Genomic DNA, 27519 nt, shown 5'->3' with positions numbered 1-27519 from the left:
GAAAAAAGAAGGTGAGGCAAGCCACAGCTAGGTGAAAAGACTTGCAAAATACCTATTTGGTAAAGGGCCTGTATCCAGGTTACATAAAAAAGTCTTACAACTAAATAATATCATATAAAGCAATTTGGGGAGGTGATAGAAGTTTTTGATATTTTGATTGGGCAATTGGTGGTTACAAGAGTGTATATGTATGTCAGAACTCCTTGAACAAATACACTTAAAATGGATACATTTTAACTAGTGATTTAGAATGAATATGTTGATCTGAAACCATACTGGTGAATGAGAAGGTGAAATGCAGAACCAATATTCAACTCCAAATTTGCCAATGTTCTTTCTCTGTACCTTTGCTATTTCTTAAATGTTCTGTATTTCTCAAAATAGTTTCAATTTTAAAATATCCAGCTTAATTTTTTTCCAGATTGAATTCATACTGGTTTGAAACTTTACAATTATTTAGTAAAAGGCAGAAACAGAGAAACAAGATCTGCCTTTATTTTCCTTTATTAGATTAACACTTTCATGTCTTGAATATAAGTGAATTTAAAATTTTCACTCTAGCACTTTGGTTTATATGTATATATGTTCTTGAATAGTAGCTGTATTATTAATAAAGCAGGGAATGAGTAGCAATACTCACTGTTTTGGTAACCACAATTACTTATACAGTGCTAGATGAGTAGATTAAGACACATTTATATAGTATTTGTAGTTTACAAAGCATATTTCATATACATGATCTCATTTGAGCCAAGTAGTACATTATAAGTAAATAATTTTTCATACAAATAGTATACAGTGGAATACAGCCCCTCTCTATTACTGTAAATTTTCCTAATAGTTATTTCAAACCACTGTTTCCTTCTGGCTAGCTCTTAGAGTATTTGTACTAATGTATTTGTTTACATATACTTGTCTTTATGAAACTATGATCTCCTTGAGGGCAGGAAACAGGTCTTTTTTTTCCCCCCCCCAATTTATTGATTGATTTTAAACAGAGAGAGAGAGAGAGAGAGAGAGAGACATTGATCTGTTTCTGTATGTGCCCCTGAACGGAGATTGAACTGGCAAACTTAGCATTTCTAGAGGATGCTCCAACCCAGTTATCTGGCCAGGATAGGAAGCAGATCTTATTTATCTTTGTGTCTTGTGTGCCTAGCATAACCCCTGCCACAGAGTAAACACTCATTAAATGTTTTTTATCTTTATATTAAATGTAATACTGAAAAGTCTAGTGATTGGCTTTAATTCCAATAAATAACTGCTGACCCATTACTCCAACACATATTACAGTACTGCTTTCTTCAAAGGTGCCCCTGTTCTTTTTTTTTTTTTTTTTTTAAAAACACAAGCTCTTTTCCTCTGTTTTGAAAAAGATCTTACTGGAAACCTTGTACCTGTTCATTTTCTCTAACTGAGAAATGGAAGGTTGTTTATAATGCACATGTGTACTAGTTAATCTCTGGCATTTGTGTTTGCAAGTTAACATGCTGTCTATTTCATTTGAACAGCTGTAACATATGTGATAAGATTTCTTAATAAGTCATTTTCTTAAGCAATGAAAATATGAATATGAAGAGTAGCATTCCTAGCTTGTTAAGTTGTGATTTTAAACCCTTGGGTTTTAGATATAATCAATTGCCTGTGATTCTCTATTTGAGAAGGGTAGTGAAGATAGCATTATAGCCTGGTTTGAGGCTAACAAAGATCCCATGCCATTTTTTTTGATATGCAAAAAAAGGGGGGAGAATGTCTGTGACTGTGTCTAATTGTCCAAATTCTTATAAATTTTCTAACCAGAGAAGACTTGAAATGAACATTTATGCAATATAAGTAGCCTTTTGAGCTCAAAGTAACTTAATTGTAGTCATTTCAACTGCTGCTCCATATCATGACATTGTTTAATATTCTACATGTAGAATATATAAGGTTGTTTTTGATAAACATCTAAAAGAGATTGTTGTTCCCACAGCCAATGAAAGTCTTTTTGTTCTTTTATTGTATGTTTGTTGACAGTTGTGATCAACACAGAATAAACTGCTTTACAGTTTATTACTTTCAAAGTACAAATTTGAATGCTGTGGATTCAGATGTATAAAAGAGATAAAATTACAGACAGCTTTGAGTGGCAGTTACACATCAAACCTCATGGGGGTTTGACAGGCAACGAATATCGTTATTAGACGCTTTTTCCATAATTGCTGACATTTATCCAGTGTTTCACAGTATTTGCTAATGTATTAATGCAGTCAATCTCTGAGAGGCTGCACATGCCTTCTTAGCCCTGGCTTTTATGGGATTCTGAAATTCATAGACCCACAGATACTTATTCCCTGCTGGTTGCCGTAGTGACAGAGCTCAGAGATAAGCCAAGACAGAGCCCTTTTGTGATTGCTTTTCAGGTGACATTCAGCGGCAGCTTGAGTAGAGTGTCCTTTTATAGTTCCTGTAATTCAGAAAATGATAACAGCTTTTTGCTGCTTAGAAGAGTAGTCTGCAGACTGCTCCCTGTGGGATTTCAGTTTGCTGTGCCACTTCATACCAACACCAGCCTGATAAAGTTCTTATTATTGTGGAGATTTCAAAGTGCAAGGGGACTGAATTAATTATGACAGGTTAGGAAATACAGGACTGATACTACAAATAAAACTTTAAAGAACCAATAGATGTTCTCCAACCATATGTAACAAATTAATTTGGACATTTTAAGCTATTAGTAATGATATACTTAGGTGCTCGCTTAATAAGTAAATGCACCTGACTTCTGAATTGCTTATGAACTAAACTAGCTGTTTCATCTCAAAGTTTAGAAGTTATCTTTCATTTCTCATTTGAAACTGTTGCTTCTACATTTTATTGTTTGGAGGCAGATAGCTTTATTTGGACATTTTCTTAGTCAGGGTTATTACATATATGCTTTTTCAGTATTCTCAGCAGTAGGATAGTTAAAAAATTAATGTTTTAGCCCTGGCCAGGTAGGTCGGGAGCATCATCCCAATACACCAGGGTTTTGCGGATGCGATCCCCATTCAGGTCACATACAAGAATCAACCAATGGATATATAGATGGGTGGAGCAATAAATCAGTTTCTTTCTCTCTCTCAGATCAATAAATTTTAAAAATTAAAAATAAATAAAAATGAGTGCTTTATAAGTTATAGCTTAGATAAATGCTTCAAATTGAGAAGAAAACACTTGTGTTGGAAGAGCATGGTTGGGAGTGGGGGCGAAGGCAGTTCAAGAGATAACTGGAGAAAACAGAACCTTATCAGGAAAAAACATCGATGTCTTAAGAAGCCATGTTTTTTTCCCTTGATTGTTAAGCTGGGGAGGGGGGGTAATATCTTAATTCTGGAAGAACTTCAGTAACAGTAGATAAGTACGGGAAACCTTGAGAGCCGGAGACCACTGTCTTTGTAGTTGATGGTTCTTGAAAGGAGGCAAAAACAAACAAACAAAAAAACACAAGAGGAAGCAGGAACACTAACCCAAATTAAAACATGCAAATCTGAAAGGGAGGTATGAAGCACTTAAATATCATACCTCTAGACTTTAAATGTAATTCACAATTAAACAGGAAGTAGGTAGAAGGAGCTTAAATAGAGAAGTAACTGGAGAATCTGAAGAGATGGAAAATTTCTGAATTGCTGGTAAATGGTGCTAGATGAACAAGCATATGGTTAACACATCAGTGAAAGCTCAGAAGAGAAATCTGGGCCAAAATATCAAATTGGTTATCTTGGATTAGATGTGCAATTGAAAAGCCAGAGATCTGATCTGTGTTACTTGTTTCTAACCTTTGAGTCTCATTTAGAGCCAGATATAAACTCAACTGTCATAAAATTCAAATATTTGTAATTCAGACAAAAAAGGATAACCTTCAGACTAGTGACAAATACAACATTTCAAATGATATTTAATTGACATTTATTAACACTTTGTTACCGCATGGTGTTCATTGCCTTTTTTTTTTTTTTTGTAACAGAGACAGAGAGGGACAGATAGGGACAGACAGACCAGAAGGGAGAGAGATGAGAAGCATCAATTCTTTGTTTTGGCACCTTAGTTTCTCATTGATTGCTTTCTCGTATGTGCCTTGACTGGGTGGAGGGGAAGGGGCTACAGCAGACCGAGTAACCCCTTGCTCGAGCCAGCGACCTTGGGATTAAGCTGGTGAGCCTTGCTCAAACCAGATGAGCCCGCGCTCAAGCCAGCAACCTTGGGGTTTCAAACCTGAGTCCTCCACATCCCAGTCTGATGCTCTGTCCACTGTGCCACTGCCTGGTCAGGCTCACTGCCTTTTTTTACTTCTTATGGTTAACTTAATAATTTATCATCTGCTTTGAGTGTAAGAGAACAAGCAAGGGAGAAGAGAAATTTGTTAGTTGTATTACTGTGTGAAGTGCCTTTCTGTGCTATGGTTATCCACTTTGAGTCTTTCTCAAAATTTAGTCATCCACCGAGGTCTTAAACCATGAAATTCCCATAATGTTTTAGAATTGATAAGCATCAGTTTATAATTGTTACTAAAACAAAACACAAAACAAGTAAGCAAACAGTTCTCCCCCCCACAAAAAAAAGAAACCTGTCGGCCAGGGGAAAACGGGCATATGGTTGCTCACAAAGTGTAGAAACTCCCTTTTAAAAAATGGTTATTATATTCAAGGAATTACCATATTTTTCGCTCCATAAGATGCACTTTATTTTCCCCAAAAGTGGAGGGGGAAATGCCTGTGCATATATGGAGCGAATATTCATATTCATTTTTTTTTTAGCTGCTGCAGGTTCCTGGACAACTAGAAGAGTATTTGAACATTGAAGTCTCTTCTCATTTGTTAAGAACAGTGCTAATGGTTGTTAATACTGCTGTTGAGTTTGCATTGTTGAAATATTATTGTATATTTTATTAAATATTTTAGCACACCATTTGGTTCAGAAAATTTTTTCTTATTTTCCTCCTTAAAACCCTAGGTGCATCTTATGGCACACAAAAATATAGTAGTTCTTTTTACTAACATGACAGCTCATCCCCTGACTTCAGAAACTCAAGAATTTTATTGTAGTTCTTGCTCATGATATTTATATCTACTTTCAGATGACTGTAAAGTCAAAAATAATTAAATAAAAATTAGCCTTTTGCAGTGTGACATCACAAGTTTTGCTGTGAGCACATGTTACAACTAAATATGGAATACCTTTGTGACTTGACCCCTGGGAAATGCCAAAAAAAAGAAATGCTATGTAAAATTTAACTGTTTTTCTTGACCACAATAATTACTAGTTTTGTTGTTATTAATAAATCAGTAACAAGAGGGACAATATCTATTTATTCTACTTTGTCTTAGGCACTTTGTTGGGTCTTTAGATGTTTCATCCATAATCATCCCATTATCAACCCAGAAAGGTAGATGTTATTAACCCTATGTTTACAAATGAGCAACAGAGGCTTAGAGTGGTTTAATAACTTGTCCAACAACACACAGATAAATAGTGGCAAGGGGATGCTGGCCCGGGTCCCACTCTGAAGGCTACCTCTTTCCACTAAGGTTCATAGGGATTTCCTTAGGAACCTTAAATCTAAGTTCTTATTTTTCCTTCCCTTTCATAGTTCTCCAAACTTTACCTATTATGAACATTCAGATATTTTCCTCGAATAATCTGTATTGTCCCCCTAAAATTGGTCCTTTTGCCTTAAGCTCATCTTAGACCTGTCTCTCAGGGATAATGACAACTTTAGGTAGCACTTGAAAATACTCTATATATTTTAACAATATACATAAAATAACTCAATCTTCTTCCTACAACCCTATGTAGTAGTGGGTATTATTTGCCCCATTTTATACATGAGCAAACTAGTAATGTTCATATGAACTCAAAATTAATCAGTGGAAATGGTATTTGAACCAGGTAAATATGCTTCTCACAATAGCAGAAGAAAATTGGTTATAGAATGTCTTTAAAAGCCTTATCATCATTTGTGTTCTTCACCATGCTATACATGTTCATTGTAGAGAGACTGAAGGATAAGCATGCCACATTCATTGTGGCCATAATTTTACTTTCATAGAGTGTGAGTTAGAAATGGAAACTAGGTCTATCATTTACCGTGAGTGTGACCACTTTGTTCACCATGTCTGCCAATTCTCTTTGTCTTTCTTATAATTTCACCAGTCTAGAGACAGTTGGCAAATTTAATTACTCAAGCTTTTAACATCTAAGAATGAGAAGTCATCATCATCCTAGCCTTTTTCATCTCTAAAGCAATGTTAGCTAAGGGTTTATTAATTGATCCATAAAACTCCAGGAATGCTATGATAGTGTGTTATATTCAATTTAAACATGGAAGATACTATGGCTAATTATTTATAAACAATCCAAGGCCTTAGAGACAGGATTAAAACTTGGAAGCTCCTTACACTGAGCATTAAAATATTGCCACTAGGCCAGTCCCACAGTTTCAAATCACATAGTTTGTAGAAAAAGATCACCAGATGTGGAGGGTCAGAAAACCTTGTTTCTTGTCTGAACTGAGTGAGGTCATCCCTTTACCTGTGCTCTGTACCCCATCTCCTTCTGTAGCCTCAGGACTATGCATTATCAATATCTCTTCTTTGCTATTTTTATTAATCTCATTCTACTAGATATTCTATCTACATTTAAACATGAAAAACCTCTCATCTTAAAGGAAGCACATATGTACGGTACATTCCATAAAAACAAAGACAAAAAGATTCTCTCCCCCATTTTAGCTATTTCTTTCCTCTTTGTAGCCAAAATTCAAAAATAGTTATCTGTATTTAATTCCTCAACTTACACCACTCTGGCCTCAACCCAACCAGAATAGCTTTTCTTCAGGTACCAATGATGGTCATGTTGCTAAACAAGTAGACCTTTCACTCATCATTGTACTTCTTAGCAGCATTTGGAAAACTTTCTATTGAAATACAATTATTCAGAAAAATGTACAAATCATAAATAGATAGCTTAGTGAATTCTCATAAAGTAAATACCTTCATATAACCAGCACCACATTTAGAAAGAAAACATTCCCAGCATCCCAAAAGCCCCTCTCATGTCCCTTTCATCCTGGTGTTAAGCATATATATATGGAATCATATAATATATACTATTTATGTAGCTGGCTCCTTTCTCCCTGCCTTCCTTCCTTTCTTTTTTTTCAATCTTATGTTTATGAAATTGATCCATATTCTTATATATAGTTAGAATTTATTCATTCTTACTGCTTTATAATTTCACAATATTCATCTATTCTCTTGATGGGGTGAGCATTTGGGGAGTTGCCATCACTGGGCTAATTTAGATACTTCTCAGCAGCATTTGACCCTATTGAAAACTTCATCTTGAAATTATCTTCCCATGGCTCCCAGGATATCATACTCTCCTGGTTTTTTCCCTGCCTCTGTGGCACTCCTTCCTTTTCTGTCTCCTTTGGAAGCTCATCTTCACTAAATATTGAAGCTCCTTATGGTTCCATGTATTCATTTTGTCTCATCACATCTATAGTTTAAATTATCACCAATGTCATGGTGATTAACAAATTTATATTTCTAATGGAATGCTCCCCTGTCAGCTCCAGAAGAGCTTTCTTTATCATCACCACTTAAGGTCCCAAAGGACCTTAAATTCAATATATCCCAAATTGAATTTATGTTTTTCCCTGGCCATACTTGATCCCCTTCTAAAGTTCCCTAATTCCGTAAGTGGCATCACCATGTACCCACTTTCTCAACCCAAAGAGGAGTTACTTCTGATAGCTCTCTCCCTTACTGACATATCAAATGATCAATTCCTGTCAATTTTAATTTCATATTTCTCATTCATTTAATTCTATCCATTTTCACTGCCATTACCATAATAGAAGCTATCAACTTCTTGAATTTGCATTATTGCAAAAGCCTGAAAACTGCTCCCATATCCACTCTTATTTCCCTTCAGTATGTTCTTGTTCTACATCAGGGTAATCCTTTTTTAAGATGATGTAAATATCTTTAACCAATCTCCCTATTTAAATCTTCCCAAATGAAGATAAAATTTTTAACATACTCTACAAGGCCCTATATAGTCTTATTTCTTCTTATTTCTTCAGTATTGTCTTATTTCATACGGCCTCTTGTTCTCTAACTAAACTGGTCTTTTTTCACTTCTTCCCATGCACCATCATTAGGCTTTTGCAAAATCTTGTTCTCTTACTTGGAACAGTCATCCTTTCCTCAATCTCGTCTGTATACTTCTCACTAATTCTTCCAACTCAAACCATTTTTTTTTCTTTTAAACGGAAGATTCTTAATTTTTTTTTTTTTTATTGATTTGAGGGAGAGAAGATGGGTAGAGAGAGAAAGAAACAGCAGTTTGTTGAATCACTTTTTTATTCATTCATTGGTTGATTCTTGTATGTGCCCTGACCAGGGATCAAACCTGCAACCTTGGCATATCAGGATGATGCAGAACTAACTGGTCAGGGCTTTAACTGTTTCCTCATGGGAGCCATTCTTTTATTGCATTTACCATAGTTGTGACTATATTTTATATAAGTGATTATTTCCTACTTTAAACTGTAAGTTCTACAAGGGTAGATGTCTGTTTTTGTTTACCATTGCATATCTGATGCCTTCTGAGTATTTAATAAATTTTGATTGGATGAATAAACCTCTCTGAACTTAAGTTTCTAGTTGTTAAAGTTATCCAACATTATTTTAAGGTTCAAATAATATACATGGAAACACTCCTTAAAATATAACACATCAAGAAAATATAATGTGTTGGCATCATATACCCAAACGGATAGATTATTGCTACTGAAAATTATAATTATTAAATCTTTCTGTGATATTAGAATTATGCAAACAAATGGCAAGAATCATCCTTTGGTTTATTGATCTGTCATCCTGTCATTCTGCCATTCCTGCCATAGGTCAGGCTCTCACTATTTCCTCCTGGTTTCCCCATTTCAGGACTCCCTCTCGTCCCTTTCCCACCCAGTTCATCTTTCCTTTTGTAGTTATCTTTGTTAAATGCATTTCCATCATACTACTACTCTGCTTCAAATCGCTTGTTGTTCCCCATTGACTATGGGATAATGTCTAAGCTCCTTAATGGATATTGATCTAGCCTTTGCCTTTCTTTTCACCTGTCCCTCACCATTTTGCACCTTACCTGCCCTCCCACTACTTGTTTCTTAGATATATTACGTCCTTTCTTGCCATTTTGCCATTGCTTATCTAATGTCCTCCTAAGTGCTTGCCCACTCATCATGGTCTACTCCTTAATCAAATCATTCTTTTAAGATTCAGCTGGCACTCCTTTATGACATTTTCTCTTGAAGTCTTCAAAGTTAAGCATTTTCTCCCAAAACGTTTATTAAGAGATTTACCACATTTGTAAAATTAGTTATTTACACTTCTTAGGTACAAGTACATTTCACTACTTGTTTGTGAAACCCTCAGTGGCAGGGATAATATTCTTTTTATCTCTCTATCTATATAAGGTAGTTGGTATTTATTGACATGATTAGAGGAAAACACTAACCAAGGAAAATGAGGAATAGACTCTAAAGTGTGAAAAGATATGTGGGGGTCAAATTCATGTTGTATTGTGCATTCTTTCTGTTGTTGTTGTTTAGACTGTCAGCTATAGAATTTGGGTGCTTTTGATTTTGGCTAGTTAGGCTTCTTATTGTGTCATCAAGATCACCTTAACAGTCAGATGTTTTATTGCATATCTTTTTAATAGATGGCACTTTAGTTTGTTTGTTTTTTGACAGAGCCAGAGAACCAGAGAGAGGGACAGATAGGGACAGACAGACAGGAGAAGGGAGAGAGATGAGAAGCATCAGTTCTTCGTTGCAGCACCTTACTTGTTCATCTATTGCTTTCTCATATGTGCCTTGACCAGGGGGCTACAACAGAGCAAGTGACCCCTTGCTCGAGCCAGCAACCTTGGGGATCAAGCCAGTGACCATGGGGTCATGTCTGTGATCCCACCCTCAAGCTGGTGAGCCCATGCTCAAACCAGATGAGCCTGCACTCAAGCTGGCGACCTCAGGGTTTTGAACTTAGGACCTCTGTATCCCAGTACAACTCTGTCCACTACACCACTGCCTGGTCAGGCTGCACTTGACTTTTGCTTTGAGATTTTTTTATTTTTATTTTTTGAGAGCGAGAGGGACAAACAGGAAGGGAGAGAGATGAAAAGCATCAACTCATAGTTGCAGCACCTTAGTTGTTCATTGATTGCTTTCTCATATGCGCCTTGACCGGAGTGGGGGTTGGAGGCTGCAGCCAAGCCAGCGACCCCTTGTTCAAGCCAGCAACTTTGGGCTCAAGTCAGTAACCTTGGGCTTCAAGCCAGTGACCATGGGGTCATGTCTATGATCCTGCACTCAAGCTGGCGACCTCAGGGTTTCGAACCTGGGTCCTCATATCCCAGGCTGACACTATCATCCCCTTTGCCAATGCATGGTCAGGCTGTGTTGAGGTCTTATAAAGCAACCAAGGTGAATACTTATGAAGAATTGAAGATAGGATAATGCTGGTGTTACTTACGTAGTAGATAGAATGAGCCTGGTAAATGTTGAAGAAATAAAATCATTCATCTGTTTTTTTAGTGTAAGTCATTTTACATGGACTGACACAGTTTTTCTATAATCTTTTGAATCAGACAGAAGAGTTATTTTTTCTCCTACAAATGAAGAAAACCTGAGGTTCAGAGAAGTAAATGGCTTTAGCAAGAACACCAGGAAATTAGAAAGTTGCAGAGTCTGAACTAGAATCCCATTCTTCTGACTTGTCTACCAGAATGCCTTACATGGAACCAACCTCATGGCCTCTCTGGTTTGCCACTTCAGCATAATGCCATTTGTGCTTTGATCGGTGAGAATTTTTTTAATATGGAAAAAATTGTTCTGAAAATTTCTAAACTGCAGTTAGAGTGGAATATTTTCCTTAAAATGCCACAGATAAAAAGAATGAATATAAACTAGTAAAATCTCTAGCTGTTCTTTACTTGGTATGGGCTGGTTCAAGTTTGGTGCATCTGTTGAACTAGTTGATACCTGAGGTTCTAAGGAGATGAAACTTGATATAGATAAATATAGTTGGAAGATGGCGAGAGCAACAGGGTTATGGTGTAGGTAGGAGAAGATGATATTAATGAGCCTAGTGCGTACTAAGGAGTTACCAAGTCTAGGGTGATGAAAGAGAGAACCAGGTCCTAGAAGAGGGTTGGAGGAACACATAGAGTCTAGAAGAAACTGCACGCTACTTCCCAGGTATACATAGTTACACTGTCATGGTTCCCCAGGGGAACCGGATTTTGTGACCACCACTGTACCCAGATATACATAGTTACACTGTCATGATTCCCCAGGGGAACCGGACTTTCTTTTCCTCATAGTACCCCCAAGGACTTCCCCCTCTCTTAGAGAATCAATCGATCACTGCCACTTGGCCCTTGGTTGCCTATATATGTCTAAAATGGCAGCCTACTGGTTCTTAAGCCCCAAGGAACCCAGGTACCTTCGTTGTTCTTCTTTCCCAGCAGACTTCTCCCAAGACTGGTGATAGCATGGTATTTTTTTTCTCCCAGGCCATAGCTGAGTAAAGATTTTAGTGTTAGGAAATTGGAGACGGTCAAGTTTGAGGTGATATTAATTTGGTCCTGTCAAATAGGCTTGAATGTCATTTTAGCAGGGCAAGAGTTTATATGACATCATTTAAGGAGGCTCTTGGATTCAGTGGTGGTGAAATAATGTATCTTGAATGACCGAATGTAGAAAAAGAATGTCATATGTTCAAACCTACAGGCCCAGCTAATATCTCCCTACTGCACCTTGTCACCTGTTTAACCTTGGATAAGTCATGGAAGTCCTCTGGACTTTGGTTTCCTTAGCAGACAAATGAGTTATATTAGAAAACGTGCCTGTGACCATGTAATAGAAGATCTCACAGTAGCTTTAGATAGATTTACTAGCTTTGCTAAGCCTCTGTTTCCTTATCAGTGATATGGTAATGTTAGTAGCTTTAGGATTAAATGAGTTAATGAATATGGATTTCCTAGCTAGGAAAACTTTCTTTCATATGGGTGAACAGATACAGACCCTAAAATCAGAACAACTTGAATTAGAATTAAATTTTAACCCTACCAGGAGCAAATACTTTCTCAGGACTTTTCCTGAAACAGAGGTAATAATACCTACCTCATAGAGTCCTTGCATTAATAAGAGGTGGGGGGATGAATTTAAAGTATCTGGTACATAGTAGGTTATCAATATGTACTAGAATCCTCTGGCTTTTATTCTTCCATCTTCTCTACCCCCAACTTCAAGGTTTCGCCTAACTCTAAAATTCTGAAATTCTATATGATTCTATTTACATAAGTATTTAGCAAATTAAGTGGATCAACTAAAAACAAGTAAGTTCAAATAATATAAAATTCCTGAATGATAACCTTACTTGTGTCCTTAAAAAACTAAAGCTTTCCTTAATTCTCAAATTATTTCTTGCGCTCATTTTGCTGAAAGGTCTCTAGGGATTCTTTATGTTTGTTTTTGGAGGAATATTTTTAACATTCTTACTATATGTTGATTAAAATAATGTATTTATTCCCAGTCTCTGAAATTTTTTTTTTCACTTTTTAGTTTTGTTATACTCATATTAAAGGTTCTATATATATATTTTTTTTCTTTTTGCATTTTTCTGAAGCTGGAAACAGGGAGAGACAGTCAGACAGACTCTCGCATGCGCCCGACCGGGATCCACGCGGCACGCCCACCATGGGGCGAAGCTCTGCCCACCAGGGGGCGATGCTCTGCCCATCCTGGGCGTCGCCATGTTGCGACCAGAGCCACTCTAGCGCCTGAGGCAGAGGCCACAGAGCCATCCCCAGCGCCCGGGCCATCTTTGCTCCAATGGAGCCTTGGCTGCGGGAGGGGAAGAGAGAGACAGAGAGGAAGGCGCGGCGGAGGGGTGGAGAAGCAAATGGGCGCTTCTCCTGTGTGCCCTGGCTGGGAATCGAACCCGGGTCCTCCGCACGCTAGGCCGACGCTCTACCGCTGAGCCAACCGGCCAGGGCCAAAGGTTCTATATTTTTAAACTATAGTACTTTTCAACAAATTTTTTTCAGCTCCAAGTTACAGGTTTATTCAGTTTTTGAAATGTAGGATTTATAATTAGCACACAACAGTGATTACTGCATGTTTTGGAGTGTTAACACTTTAGCACAACTTTCATTTTATAGTTTTTTGGCATTGATGAGTGCCACAGATATGAATCTGCCCATAGAAGACATGCTTGACTCTGGAACGAAGCATTGTTTTATCATGGGTCAAAAAATTTTAAAGACATTGGATTTGAGAATTTTTTTTTAATACAAAAAAATTATGCTTGGGGGTATGTACATATGCATTTAAGAACCAGCAAACCAGTAAATAGACACATACACATGTATTATAGGGAGATTATTTACTAGTTCTAATATCTACCTTAGTGTGAATCCTAAAATATATAATATATAATTAAATTATGGGAGAAATTATTAAAAATGTGTTATAGTATTTTTCTAAAGATTTTACTCATTGATTTTTAGAGAGAGGAGAGAGAGAGAGAGAGAAAGGTGGGGGGGGGGAGCGGGAAACATCAGCTCATAGTTGGTTCTCCTGTGTGCCTTGACTGGGCAAGCGTGAGGTTTGAATCAGTGACCTCAGCATTCCAGGTCGACACTATCCACCTCGCCACCACAGGTCAGGCTTTAATATTTTTATATCTAGTTTATATTATTGCATAGTTTCTATACCACTCTGAAAATGTTTTTATTAGCTGTATTATGTATCCTTATAAATTTGAAAACCATATCTTACATGGTAAAGATAAAATGACATTTGAATTTCTCTGGACCCTGTGAAGTTCACAGAGATGAAATATATTAGAATACACAGATAATTATACACTAACATTAAGTATGAAATGAAACTAGTATGACATTGTAAAAACAATGAAAATATATGTAAGTTCAAATTATGTTGATGTTGAATTTGAGTGATCTATGTTTTGCATATTTTGACTGGTAGTTTCAAGTCATCAGTGACTACCAAGTTGAATTTCACTTCTCTTAAGTCAGAATTCTTTTGAGCTATGCCTTTCACTAAGACCCGGAAGTCAATCAGACAGCACTCTAATGATCGTTGTTAGTACTTCTTATTTTACTATGGAGTGGTTTCCAGGTTCTTTTTCTAGGTAGATTTTTATTTCTCTAGAAAATTACAAGTATCCATAATATTTTATCTTGGCAAGGAAAGTAGGAAAAGTACCAATTTAAATTCGAACAGTAGACATTTATTATGTGGCTGGCCTATCAAAGCAACCTACTAAGCCCTAAGAGGGCAAAAAATGAGAATATAAGATCAAGGTTGTTTTCCTCAAGGACTTTAGGTCCAACACCTAAACACAGACCAAGAATTTAGAGGTTTATAATCAGGGTATGGGAGTTGAGCAGAAGGAGAAAAAACACTTGGCTGGAATAGGCCGGGCATAGATTAACCAGCAAGATGAAATTCTTTTTTCTTGTTTCTAGTTTATACCCACTTAAGCTGCTGTGCCTAACTTGGTATAGTTAATTCAGAGTGTTTTCCCCAGGAGCAAAAGCCCCAAGATGCCCAGCAACACAGGTGCTGAGACCAAAACTGTTAGCATAACTGCCTGAGTTTTACCAAGGAATTCAATACTGCTGGAAAAATATCTGGAGCTCCTATGTTTGCTATCCAAAGAATTCCACAGTGTTGTGGGGTAAATGGCATCCCACTATTGACTAGACATATGCCAAATGGCTGATGTACTCTTTATGCATACAAAGCAGGCTTGAGATGGATCCTTCTGTATTGGAAGGTTCTGTGGTTATGATTAATACCACTGATTAATACAGTAGGTCCATAAAATAATGATGTTTCTTCACTAGCAGAACCTTTTTATCAAACTTAAATGAGGAGTAAGCCTTAGGTAAAAACAACTCTCTGACCTAAAATTTTGTTTTGATTCTCTCTGAATATGTTTTTATTATAGAATAAGGCAAAGGGCTTGTTTTGATGAGATCCTGGATTCATTTAATTAGTATTTCCTGTGTTGACTTTATATGTTTTTGTTAATAATGACTTTCTACTTTTTTTTTTTTTTTTTTTGTATTTTTCTGAAGCTGGAAACGGGGAGAGACAGTCAGACAGACTCCCGCATGCGCCCGACCGGGATCCACCCGGCACGCCCACCAGGGGCGACGCTCTGCCCACCAGGGGGCGACGCTCTGCCCCTCCGGGGCGTCGCTCTGCCGCGACCAGAGCCACTCTAGCGCCTGGGGCAGAGGCCAAGGAGCCATCCCCAGCGCCCGGGCCATCTTTGCTCCAATGGAGCCTCTGCTGCGGGAGGGGAAGAGAGAGACAGAGAGGAAGGAGGGGGCGGGGGTGGAGAAGCAGATGGGCGCTTCTCCTATGTGCCCTGGCCGGGAATCGAACCCGGGTCCCCCGCACGCCAGGCCGACGCTCTACCGCTGAGCCAACCGGCCAGGGCCAATAATGACTTTCTAAATGCTAGAAGAATGAAAAAAAGAATCTTGAGGAGTGTGGTTTTTTGTTTTGTTTTATAAAATACTCCTTCTGTATTTTGGCTTAAAAATTCTGCATTTCTATTACATCATTCATGTGTATGATGGTTTTAAATTTTGTGAACTATTAAGGTACTGAAACTATTGCCATGCCAAAATTACCATAGATTCACCATGGATATGATTTCCTGCAAGCAAGTCAGCAAGCAAAACAATTTCTTCTGTTGAATTCCTGCTCACCATAAGTATTTTGTCCTTTGCTTTTTATAAGTATTTAAAACTTCTAGATTCTGTTTCAAACTTAATCTCTGGCTTGCATTGTTGAGTCAGGTTGCTGTGTGTGTGTGTGTGTGTGTGTGTGTGTGTGTGTGTGTGTGTGTGTGTGGTGTGTGAAACAACATTGAATTCCTTTTAACTCTGACCAGGTGATGGACATTTGAAGCAGATCATGTGTGTTGTGGCAAATACAGATCCACTCGCTGTTGTTTTGTTAGTGTGCATTAGCACTGATTATGAAATAGATGTATTTATTTTTCAGACTTTCTGGATTGTCATCTAAGTAACAGCAGCAAATAGTGAAGTTTCCAGAGCTTAGCCATCATCATTTGGTATGTCCGTGAGCCCAAATTGAAGTAAAAATAGTGTCAGAGACCATTTTATTTTAAGTTCTCTATCTGGAGAGAGTAATTAACTCAGGATCCACAATTAGCCTCACAGCAGTCCTTATTAACCACCCCAACCCTCCCAGGTCTTTCAGAGGTGGCATAATTCTGAGATTATTTAAAACACATTTAAGAGTGTGAGTTTTTTCCTTCTCCATTTTTTTGTGTTAAAGTCTTTCTCTAATGATAATTTTCTGGTTTGCAAGTGGAATAAAAACAAATGTTAGGAGAGAAGGCTTCCTTCCTACCTAGTTATAAAGCTGCCTTTCCTTTGGTAAATTGAGCAGTAGCTGCTTTGTTTAGCTGGAAATTTTGATAATGAATTAGCTACATGACACAGAAGAATTAAAATGAATCAAATATTCAGTCTTTGGAGAAAACCATGAAGAAAACAGAGGTCCACTCATCAGCATTGCCTCCTGGTAAAGTATCACCACTGGCTCTTCCTTGTTTACCTTTTGGTTTGGTTTGGTTTTAAAGGAAATGTTCAGTTGCAGAGCATTCCTGCGTAATTGAGATACAACACAAAGCTTGACCCTGGGAACTTTTCTGAATATTTTTTATGCAACCTACTTTAAGAGGTTTAAATTACATTCTGTGACACTGTTTTTGTGGTCGAATTAGAAACTTTTTTTTTTAAGTTAAACCTGTGATAAGTAATTGTCACAGTTAGCGCCCTGGTACAATGCTAATTTGAAGTGACATGTCCATACTGGCCTGCCTGTAACATGAAGAAGCCTAACAGGTGTGAGGGGGTGTGGCTTCCCATGGGCTCTGTTGAACTTCTAACCAGAGAAAAATAGCAGAAAAAGTGAAATGAACCTTGAATAAAGCTGTCAGCAGTAATTATCTCAGCAACACTTTGTGGGGAGATAAAATAAGCCCTCGTGCTTTTATAACCTGAACACACTGCGCCCAGGATAGATTTTTCACCCATTTAACAGAAACTACCGAATACCTTTCAAGAGATACTTTCATAGGGCCTAATTAAACAGCAACAACAATAATAATTATCATTACATATAAATTGTTGGAAGATATGCATTGGTTTTTATTTGGCAACAACTTTTTCTCCCCATGCTTCTGGTTTTGAAAAGCCATTCTGGTGTGAAATCTCAAGTAGAGTATAGAAAATTATATTATCTTCTGGGAAGAGATTCCTTTACAGAGAAATGCTTCCAGATTTGGTTTCCAGTTACTTTAGAACTGTTCAGTGTTATTGGCCTGGCCCATATGGAGCAGGGCACTATATGTTAATGAGCTGAATGGAGCACATGCCATCATATCACCACAGCTACCTGTACTTCCTTGGAGAGGTATAGAAGCGCTGCACTTCTTGAGTGGAGTAGAAAGAATCCAGGGAGAATTTGATAAATCTTTTTCAATCTGTTCTTCAAGTACCATCATTGTTATTTTCTTAGAAAGAAGTATTTTAAAAATATACTTTAATTTACCTACAAAATAATTTAAGTAACCTGATGACCATGTTTGCCTGACTTGAATCAAAATGTGGAAAAGTTAAACTGTAATTTTTCCTAACAAATGTCAAGGCTACAGAAGCTAACTGGGCAAAAAACAGATGAAATTTCTCAACACAAATGACACTCATTTATTTCTTTCATCACCTTTCTATGCCTTAGAATAGAGTTATGATTTTAGGTAATCTAATGACATCTAGAGACTTAAAAAAAATTTTTTATAATACAACTTTACCATATTTCTGCTAACCATAAATCAGAGGCTTACCAAGTTAGCCAGTTGGTTCACATTTAAAGTAGAGGGGATGTCATTTTAAAAAAAAACATATCGCTTCTTGGCCTTCTGGCTAAGATCAAGTGTAGCATCTGTTCTTATCAGTTTAAAAAAAAAAAAACGAAAAACTAGGAGTCAACATATGTTAATCCTGACTGCTGTATATTTTAGTTCTGTGATTTGGGGTGAAAATAAGAGCCTCATTTGTTCTAAGGCTCTTACTAAGGCATTCTTGATTAGGGTATATACCTTATCTCCCCATGTATAAGACGCACCTTAATTTTGGGGCCCAAAATTTGAAAAAAAAAAAAAATGTATTACATAAAGTTATTGAATTCAAGTTTTATTCATCATAAAATTCATACAACTCCTCATCACTGTCAAAACTATATTAGCTTGTCCTCATCTGTGTCTGATGATGAATCACTATCTTCAACAATGAGCGCAAAAACAAGTACAAAAAAGCAGGAAATGCAAGTAAAAAAACTACAACCATTGTATAAGACGCACCCAATTTTTAGACCAATAATTTTCCGAAAAATGGTTTGTCTTATACATGGGAAAATACAGTAACAAGTATTATTAGATATAACAATAAAATAGATCTAACATGGTCTATACTATATTCACAAGCCTATAGCTTAGAAAACTTCATCAAAGCAGAAACTGTTCACCATGGCTGTATCCCTAGCACTAGGTTGAGTTCTTGGCATATAGTGGATGCTCAGTAACTATTAGTTAAATTAATGAATGATACTGTTTTGCACTTTACTTAAAACAAATGTATATAGTATTATCTGTCCCCCAAAGTTATATAAAAAAATATCTACTACCTATCATATATGATTGATGGTAGAAATTTTGTATATATATATATTCTTTAAGCCTCACAACAATGTTATGACTTAGAAACTTTATTGATAGGGAATTGAGAAACTTTATTGATAGGGAATTGAGGCACTGAGAAGACAGGGAACTTATCCAAAGTCGTACAGCTATCAGCTGGCAGAGCCAGGATTTCAAATGCTGACAGTGTGGCTTTGGAGTCCAAGTTCATAATCACTCTGCTTTTATACTTCTCCAAGGAAATGTAGTGACATCTGATTACCAAATAAATTGACTTATAGTGACAGATGTTCTTCCAGAAACTACCTTGTTACAGGTGCAAATGATTTGGGGAGAAATGGAGTTGCATTTTAGGGGGTAAGATTCCTTCCTTATTAGTGGGACACTCCTCCCCCTGACCTGAAACAGCAGGTTCCCTGATCCACTATACCCATTGAAGCAGCATCACTGCCTTTCTTGGGACTACCTCTTCCTCAGAAACAGAAATATGATACAGGGCTATGGCCTGAGTAGACTTCCACAAACGTAGGATGACAGTTTTGATATCTAGATACTTGGTTTTTCCCTCAGTTGGGTTCAGTTCTTGGGTCATTCTTTATTCCCTTTAACCCAAACCCTGATCTACCCACATAAGACCTCTATCTTTAAATCTATCCCCACTGGCTGCTTCTACTCAGCTCCTGCCTGGAATTCTGGTCTTTCCCTCAAGAACTAGCTGACCAAAACATGTTTATTTCCGGAAGATTTATTTGTACAAGTGTCAGTAGGTATGATTGACTACCAAAAGATAGCAGATATTTTAAAGATCAGAAAAATTTGAAATTAGGGAGCTTATTGAAGGCTTTGGGAAAGAGATTGAGCTGAGTTTTGAAATGTTTTCACTTTTCTTGGAGGATCTGAACATAGCTATGAAGTGGACAGGTGGAAAGGAATAGGGAGGGCAACCAGGCAAGAGTAACAGCTTGAGCAAAGCCTAGGATTAGACAAGTGCAAGCCGTCTTTTTGTATTAATGAGTAAACAAACCTAAACACAGTATAAAAAAGTAGTGGGCGTTAATGGCTAGGAAGGTGGGCCAGATTTTGGCCTTGAAAAATTTGTTCAGAGTGAGTGAAAAGAACTTGGAAATTGTCTAGTCCATTTTTTTTATAGGTGATAAAATGGAGAGAAGAGAGTTAATCAAGGTCTCACAATGAATAAGGGACAGATTTAGAATTTAAACCCAGACCCCTCTCCTTTTTTAAAAGTAGTGTTTTTGTATTAACTCAGCAGTGTTTTTACACACATGGAATCATCACAGGCAGCATTGATGGGAGAAAGTCATAAAATGGCACCGTGCAGCCTTAAGGAATAAAAGAACAATAACTGTTTTACTTTAATAGTGGTAACAGAAGAGAATTAAGTTTACAGGATGGTTAAATATATTTAAGCTAAAAGTTCTCAGTAGGCTAAACTGGTCTCCCAAACTCACAGCAGCAGATAGGAACACTCCTTTCCTCTGCCCTCAGTAACCTGTTTCCCTGGCCCTCAATCTTGCCAAGGTTCCATCAGATAGGAATTAAATGGGAAGCTTATAGGAAGTTCTACTTTTGGACATCACCTTTAACATTCTTTTAAAATTTTGTTATAAGTAGGTAGTGAATGTCAGAGGTAGGCTTTTAGGAACACTCAGAGCCAAATTATGTCTAAAAAGACTGTCAATTCAGTGGCACTTAGGTGAATGTCATACAAGTTTTTGAGTAGAGAAAATAAATCCCTACATAAACTTACTTGGTTCACCTAAGAAGAAAATATTTTATTACATAATTGGCCAACATCTGTATATCTTTGGTGTGGAAAAGGTTGAAGTAATACATTTGGTGGTTTTGAATATGTTTCAGGACACATTTTAATTAACTTAAATGTAGTTGACATAAGATGTTGCAAAACACTTCACTTATACGACAATCCTGTCATCTAGGCTTAAATTCTTAAAGACAGTAATTGAGGATTGCCTCTGAAAACACCTACATCACAATCCTTTCTGGCAAAGAGCCAAAAATGAAGTGTTGCATGGTAGTGGGTTTTTTTTGGTATTTTTTTTAACTTACAAATTAATTAAGTTTGTTGTTAGGCACTTTTTTATTTATCTTTTAAATGATGTCAACAAAGATGTAATCCCCATCTCTCAGGTGAGGAAACTGAAGCCTTCTGAGGTCTAACAACTTCCCTAGGAAATGACATTAAATAATCAAAGCCAGGATCCAAGGCCAGGTTATCTGCCTCTTAAGTGCTGACATATAATAGGAACTTAAATGCTTATTGAATGATTAATTATGGACTCTGAGTAACTATATGGTTAATATTACTTATTCAGCAGCTACTATCTCTAAATTATAATTACAAGGAAAAAAGGCAAAGTCATGAGAAATCTACACATTTCACTTCCTCCTCACCAGCCTTGTGAGTTAGAGGCAATGTGTTTAGTAATATGTTCTTTCCCTGTTCTGCCCTCCACCAGAGGGTGCTATTAAGCAATTAAATGTCAAAGCAGTAGAAGAAACAGGAACTAAGAAGTAAGTGCGATTTTAATTCACAGCATAGATTATTGGCCTCTGGAAAATAGCTGACGGAATTCTTGATTCAACTGAAAGTCGCTTCTTTGATTTAAAGTTGCCCTGCAAATAACAACTTGTCTGCCTGAGTATGTTTATATAGATAAATGTGACTATTGTTACTAAATGAGTGTAAGAGAAACTATGCCACTAAGCAGTGTTAAGCTGATCTAATAGGTCTACATTTCTTACATTGATGTTTTTCAGGAGTACTTCTAGTGTACACACTAGAATAATAAAATCCAAGAATGTTATTTAGTTTATAAAAGTACATCTGTTTACTAATTTTGCTAATTATGTTACAATGTCCAACTCTTTATCTCCCTGTGGTATAATCTGGTTTAGAGGCAGAAGATTTAAAATAACAAAAGCTTTTGTGTTCAGCAGCCTCTTCTTGATAGGAAGAAGTCAAGGTAATGTTGGGTCACTACAAGGAAGTATGAAGCTGAGCAATAATGTGGAAAAGTATCATCAGATGATTCTCCTTGTTTTCAAGAATCCCAGCAGATTAAAGGAAACAAAAACAAGTCAGGATCACTTTCAATTATTTTAATTTTTTTTCTAAAGTTTTACTTTGCAAATTTGAGATATGTAAACCAAAAGAGTAATTAGTATTTTGCAACAAACCATGACATCTTTGAAAAATGTAGTTCAGATTATTTACTAGGAAGACCTAGGTTAGGAGTTAAGAGAACATGCTTGTGCTTTCGTTAAGTAGATGTGTGACTTGGGAAAACTTCAGCTCTGTACCTCTCAGGTTCTAGACAGACAGGAACGGAGAGATGAGAAGCATCAATCATTAGTTTTTTGATGCGCATTGCAACACCTTCGTTGTTCATTGATTGCTTTCTCATATGTGCCTTGACCGTGGGCCTTCAGCAGACCGCGTAACTCCTTGCTCAAGCCAGCGACCTTGGATCCAAGCTAGTGAGCTTTTGCTCAAACCAGATGAGCCCACACTCAAACTGGCAAGCTCTGGGTCTAGGACCTGGATCCTCTGCATCCCAGTCTGACGCTCTATCCACTGCGCCACTGCCTGGTCAGGCTGTTCTAGATCTTCTTTTTTTTTTTTTGTATTTTTCTGAAGCTGGAAACGGGGAGAGACAGTCAGACAGGGGCGACGCTCTGCCCACCAGGGGGCGATACTCTGCCACGACCAGAGCCACTCTAGCGCCTGGGCAGAGGCCAAGGAGCCATCCCCAGCGCCCGGCCCATCCTTGCTCCAATGGAGCCTTGGCTGCGGGAGGGGAAGAGAGAGACAGAGAGGAAGGAGGGTGGGGGTGGAGAAGCAAATGGGCGCTTCTCCTATGTGCCCTGGCCGGGAATCGAACCCGGGTCCCCCGCATGCCAGGCCGACGCTCTACTGCTGAGCCAAGCGGCCAGGGCCTAGATCTTCTTATGAGGATCAACTGCCTTTCATTTGGAATCTTTTGGAGATGATGGGCTACTGATAGAAGAAGTCTAAGAGTAGGCTGCTGATAAACTTCTCTCTGAGGATTCTCGTTTACCAGCTGGGAATGGAGCAGGGCATGCTTGACGGGGAGGTTAAGGCAGCAGTACTTAACTTAGCTAGGGCTTCACAATGTGGGGTATACTGGATGGCATACAGCGATTGATGAATTCTAAAGACCCTTCTAACTAATGTCTCATGAGCCTAAACAAATCATTTATAGTAGCCTCTTGTTTCTTCCAACTCTGCTTGCTTGTATGATAGCATTCATATTTATGTTCATATCAAAAAGCCTCAGAATTTGTCACTGTTGGTGTTTATTTCATTAAACCATACGAACTTGCCAAATCAATTGAAGACCATAACACAGCACGGCCAGGCAAAGGACAGTTTTTGAGCTACTTACGCAGGAGTTTTGTAGATAATTGATTTTGACCTGTATATCTCATAATATTTCATTGGTTTTAGATTATTATTAGTCACTTCCTTTTTAACACTATGCTTTTTATTAAGGAGGTGACTAAACTGCTCTTTAACCCTGCTACAAGAATGTGGCGGTGGGCTAGTCCAGACAAGTGAATGTACACTTGGTAACTAACATTCTTAATAAGCTTGCTTCAACCTGCCACAAATTAAAGCTCTGTGATTCTTTCTAACACATGCATTATTTTTTTTAAAAAGCTTGGATTGTGAATAAATAAGCTTTTTTGATTTCCACTCTGGTTGGCAGTAAATGAAACTTCAGTCTCATGATTCTTTTTCTCTTAAAACGACCATAATAGTCTGTCTAGCTGAACAGTGAGCATCCGAAAAATTTGAAGAGGTGATCTAGCAGTCATCTTAAGGGCTCATGAAAGACTTTGTATCAGTCAGACATGTGATGTAGTTGAAAACCCCAGGGCTTTTGGAGTCAAATCTGGTTTGCCACTTAGTACTTGATTGATCTTAGACATGTTATTCTATATCTCTAAGACCATTTTGTGATTGATGCAATTATGATTATCTTTAATTGGCAGGACTGTCACGTATGATAGATATATGTTAAATAGTTAATAAATAGTTCCTGAAAAATTGAGTAGCTGTTTTAATTAATCCAAAGAAAGTAATTATTGTTTATCAGACCATAGGACAACATATAGTAGGGCCTTACTAGCTGTTTGATTGAATGCTTTTTACATGGTTCTGAGCTAAAACTGCTTGAGTTTGAAATTTGGCTAACTACTCAGTAGCTGTGTAACCTTAGGCAGGCTTCTTAATCTGTGTAAGGGTTAGTATCATCTTTAAAATGAGGATTAACAGTAATACCTATCTGGCAGAACTATTGGGAGTATTAAGTAGTGTGATGCATATAAAGCACTCTGCATAATGCCAGTACATGTTAAATTCTCAGTAATAATTTTTTTTTTTTTTTGTATTTTTCTGAAGTAAGAAGCAGGGAGGCTGAGAGACAGACTCCCACATGCACCAGACCGGGATCCACCTAGCATGCTCACTAGGGCGTGATGCTCTGCCCATTTTGAGGTGTCGTTTTGTTGCAACCAGAGCCATTCTAGTGCCTGAGGTGGAGGCCATAGAGCCATCCTCAGCGCCTGAGCCAACTTTGCTCCAATGGAGCCTTGGCTTCGGGAGGGGAAGAGAGAGAGAGAGAAAGAGAGAGAGAGAGAGAGAGAGGGAGAAAAGAGAGGAGGAAGGGTGGAGAAGCAGATGGGCACTTCTCCTGTGTGCCCTGGCCGGGAATCAAACCTAGGACTTCCACATACCGGGCTGACGCTCTACCACTGACCAACCGTCCAGGGCCTCAGTAATAATATAAAAATATTTTTTAAACTACTGAGTGGTTTCATGAGTGTTTATATAATTCCCAATTTATATAATATAAGTTCAAAACTTACAAAAATTATACACTTCAAAATGTGTGGTTTATTGTAGATCAAGTTATGCCTCAATAGAGGAACACTTGGTGGTATGTGTGTAGTGTAGGTGTGTCTATCTTCTTTGTACTACAATAATTGGGTTTAATGCTGCTGCCCAGTAACATTCCCAAACCTGGTTCAAATTAATTATGCTGATGCCTTACCAGGATGATGACCAGCTTGAAATATGGTTTTTAAAAAAGTTCTTAGATTAGTGTTCTTTTCAAAACACAAGAGAATTGTATTTTACAGACTGGTTTTTAAAAGACACAAATAGTATAGCTGTAGTTTGAAAATTGTTGGGTTGTGTTACTAAATGTGTCATATGCCAGGCAAGGATTCTGCAGATGAATGAACTGAATCTTCTTTGTGACATATTAAGAGCACAGCTCATTAGAGCAGGAAGAGATCTGAGAGATCATTCATATGGATTGCTCCTGTGTTTTACAAAAAAGTATATTACGGCTCCTGACGACTGGCCCAAGGTCCCAAACTCAGTCTCTAAGTTAAAGAGTATTGTACTAAATTCTTGTCCAATACTCTTAAAATGTCTTTGTGTTTGTCATCAACAATAAGGAAGAAAGACAGGCTGCAAGTATGTATTTGGAAGAGGACTAAAATTTTGCTAGAAAATAAAGAACTCTTTCAAAAACGAATTCATATTTTTAAAGCGTTATTTAAAAGGGCCTTATAAACACCCTGAGGAACAAACTTAAAATAATTATTGTCAAAGATAGCCAGTGGTTAATTATGGTTTATGGGAGTTGTCTCTTGCACATTGTCCTAATATTTCATTTTAATTTGTTTATAAGGAAAGCGTTGTATTGCTTTCTTAGCTACATAAGAATAAACAGTGAGAAGATTCTACAACTTTACAAAACAAGGTGTTTTTTTGGACTTTCTAGTGTTTAAAATATTTTCATTATTTATGAAAATTAGTTTTATCTGTACATAGGGCCTATTCCAGCATTATATTACTGTTTATAAATTGTGAATTTGAGAAAAAAATATCAAAGACTCCTAAAGAGCTGCTGTTTGTATGGATCATATCTTACTGACATTTGTCATTCAAAATTAACATTGAGAAAAAGTATTTAAAATAACAACTCCGTTATATGTTAATATAAATAACACTTTATAAAAAGTAATTTTTCAAAAAAATTAAAAGTGACATTTTACACTTTTACACATTTCCTTAATGTCTGTCTTCAGAGAAGAGAACCCCATTCTCATATCTTCTTCATTCACCCTGTTGTAATATATTATTTTGATTGAAATACAGAAAAAATATCTGACCTCACACAGATCTCTAATTGGAAAGGGAGGAGTATTTCAACTGTCTTTTCAGATAATTGTAGATTTTTTTATTGTGACAGAGACAGAGAAAGAGAGAGTCAGAGAGAGGGACAAATAAGGACAGACAGACAGGAAAGGAGAGAGGTGTGAAGCATCAATTCTTCATTGCTTGACTGGGGCTACAGCACCTGTTGCCTGAGCCAGCGACCTTTGGGCTTGAGTCAGCAACCATGGGGTCATGTCTGTGATCCCACGTTCAAGCTAGCAACCCTGCACTCAAGTTGGTGAGCCTGTGCTCAAGCTGGATGAACCTGCATTCAAGCCAACGACCTTGGGGTTTTGAACCTGGGTCCTCTGTGTCCCGGTCCGATGCTCTATTCACTGTGCCACCGCCTGGTCCAGCTAATTGTGGATATTTTTTATACTAAACTGGAACTCGACAAGTGAAGTTTTCTAAAGGTTAGTTTCAATGGCAGGGGTCTCCAAACTTTTTACAAAGGGGGCCAGTTCACTGTCCCTCAGACCATTGGAGGGCTGCCAAATACAGTGGTCCTCTTACTGACCACCAATGAAAGAGGTGCCCCTTCCAGAAGTGCAGTGGGGGCTGGATAAATGGCCTCGGGGCCGCATTGTGGCCCGCGGGCCGTAGTTTGGGGACGCCTGATCTAGAGCAAGGGTCGGGACCTTTTTGGCTGAGAGAGCCATGAATGCCACATATTTTAAAATGTAATTCTGTGAGAGCCATACAACGACCCGTGTATGTTACACATTATCCAGTAAAAATGTGGTGTTGTCCCGGAGGACAGCTGTGATTGGCTCCAGCCACCCGCAACCACGAACATGAGCGGTAGGAAATGAATGGATTATAATACATGAGAACATTTTATATTTTTAACATTATTTTCTTTATTAAAGATATGTCTGTGAGCCAGATGCAGCCATCAAAAGAGCCACATCTGGCTCACGAGCCATAGTTTCTCCACCCCTGATCTAGAGCCATACCAATGTACTTTTTGTACTTTATTACAGCAAAGTACTCTACCTCACACTTTCAATAGCTCTTTTGCCTGTGCGTCATTTTATAATATTATGTATTCATCATTGATTTGAAGAGCATTGGTCCTCTGAGTTACACAGATTTTCTAATGTTAACATATTTCATTATATGATATCAAAATATCACATCTGTAAATACCACTACTGATTTCATTAGAATAATCTGTAAGTATTAGAAAGCTGTTGAGCTCATAATGGTGGATAGTTTTCCAAAATTTTAATTTTTACTTGAAAACTCAAATTTTGTCATTGGCAATTAATACTATTAGACTTGTTTCTTGAAGTAACAGACTTACTTCACTCATTTTGGAGGGCATTCCTGTCAAATACTTAAATCCAAATAACCACA

The 27519-nt window shown here is 37.5% G+C and overlaps 1 protein-coding gene and 1 pseudogene across 1 annotated transcript in view; both read left to right on the top strand.

The window, feature by feature from the left end:
• The window catches only part of FAF1 (Fas associated factor 1), a 495805-nt gene that overhangs the window by 285942 nt on the left and 182344 nt on the right, over positions 1-27519 (top strand). The window lies entirely within an intron of this gene.
• Positions 18071-18276, top strand: LOC136401767 (U2 spliceosomal RNA; annotated as a pseudogene).

The sequence above is a fragment of the Saccopteryx leptura genome, chromosome 3 (assembly GCF_036850995.1).
Source record: "Saccopteryx leptura isolate mSacLep1 chromosome 3, mSacLep1_pri_phased_curated, whole genome shotgun sequence".
Classification (NCBI taxonomy): Eukaryota; Metazoa; Chordata; class Mammalia; order Chiroptera; family Emballonuridae; genus Saccopteryx; species Saccopteryx leptura.
Note: the sequence above shows the minus strand (reverse complement) of the source record. Positions and strands in the feature narration are given on the sequence as shown.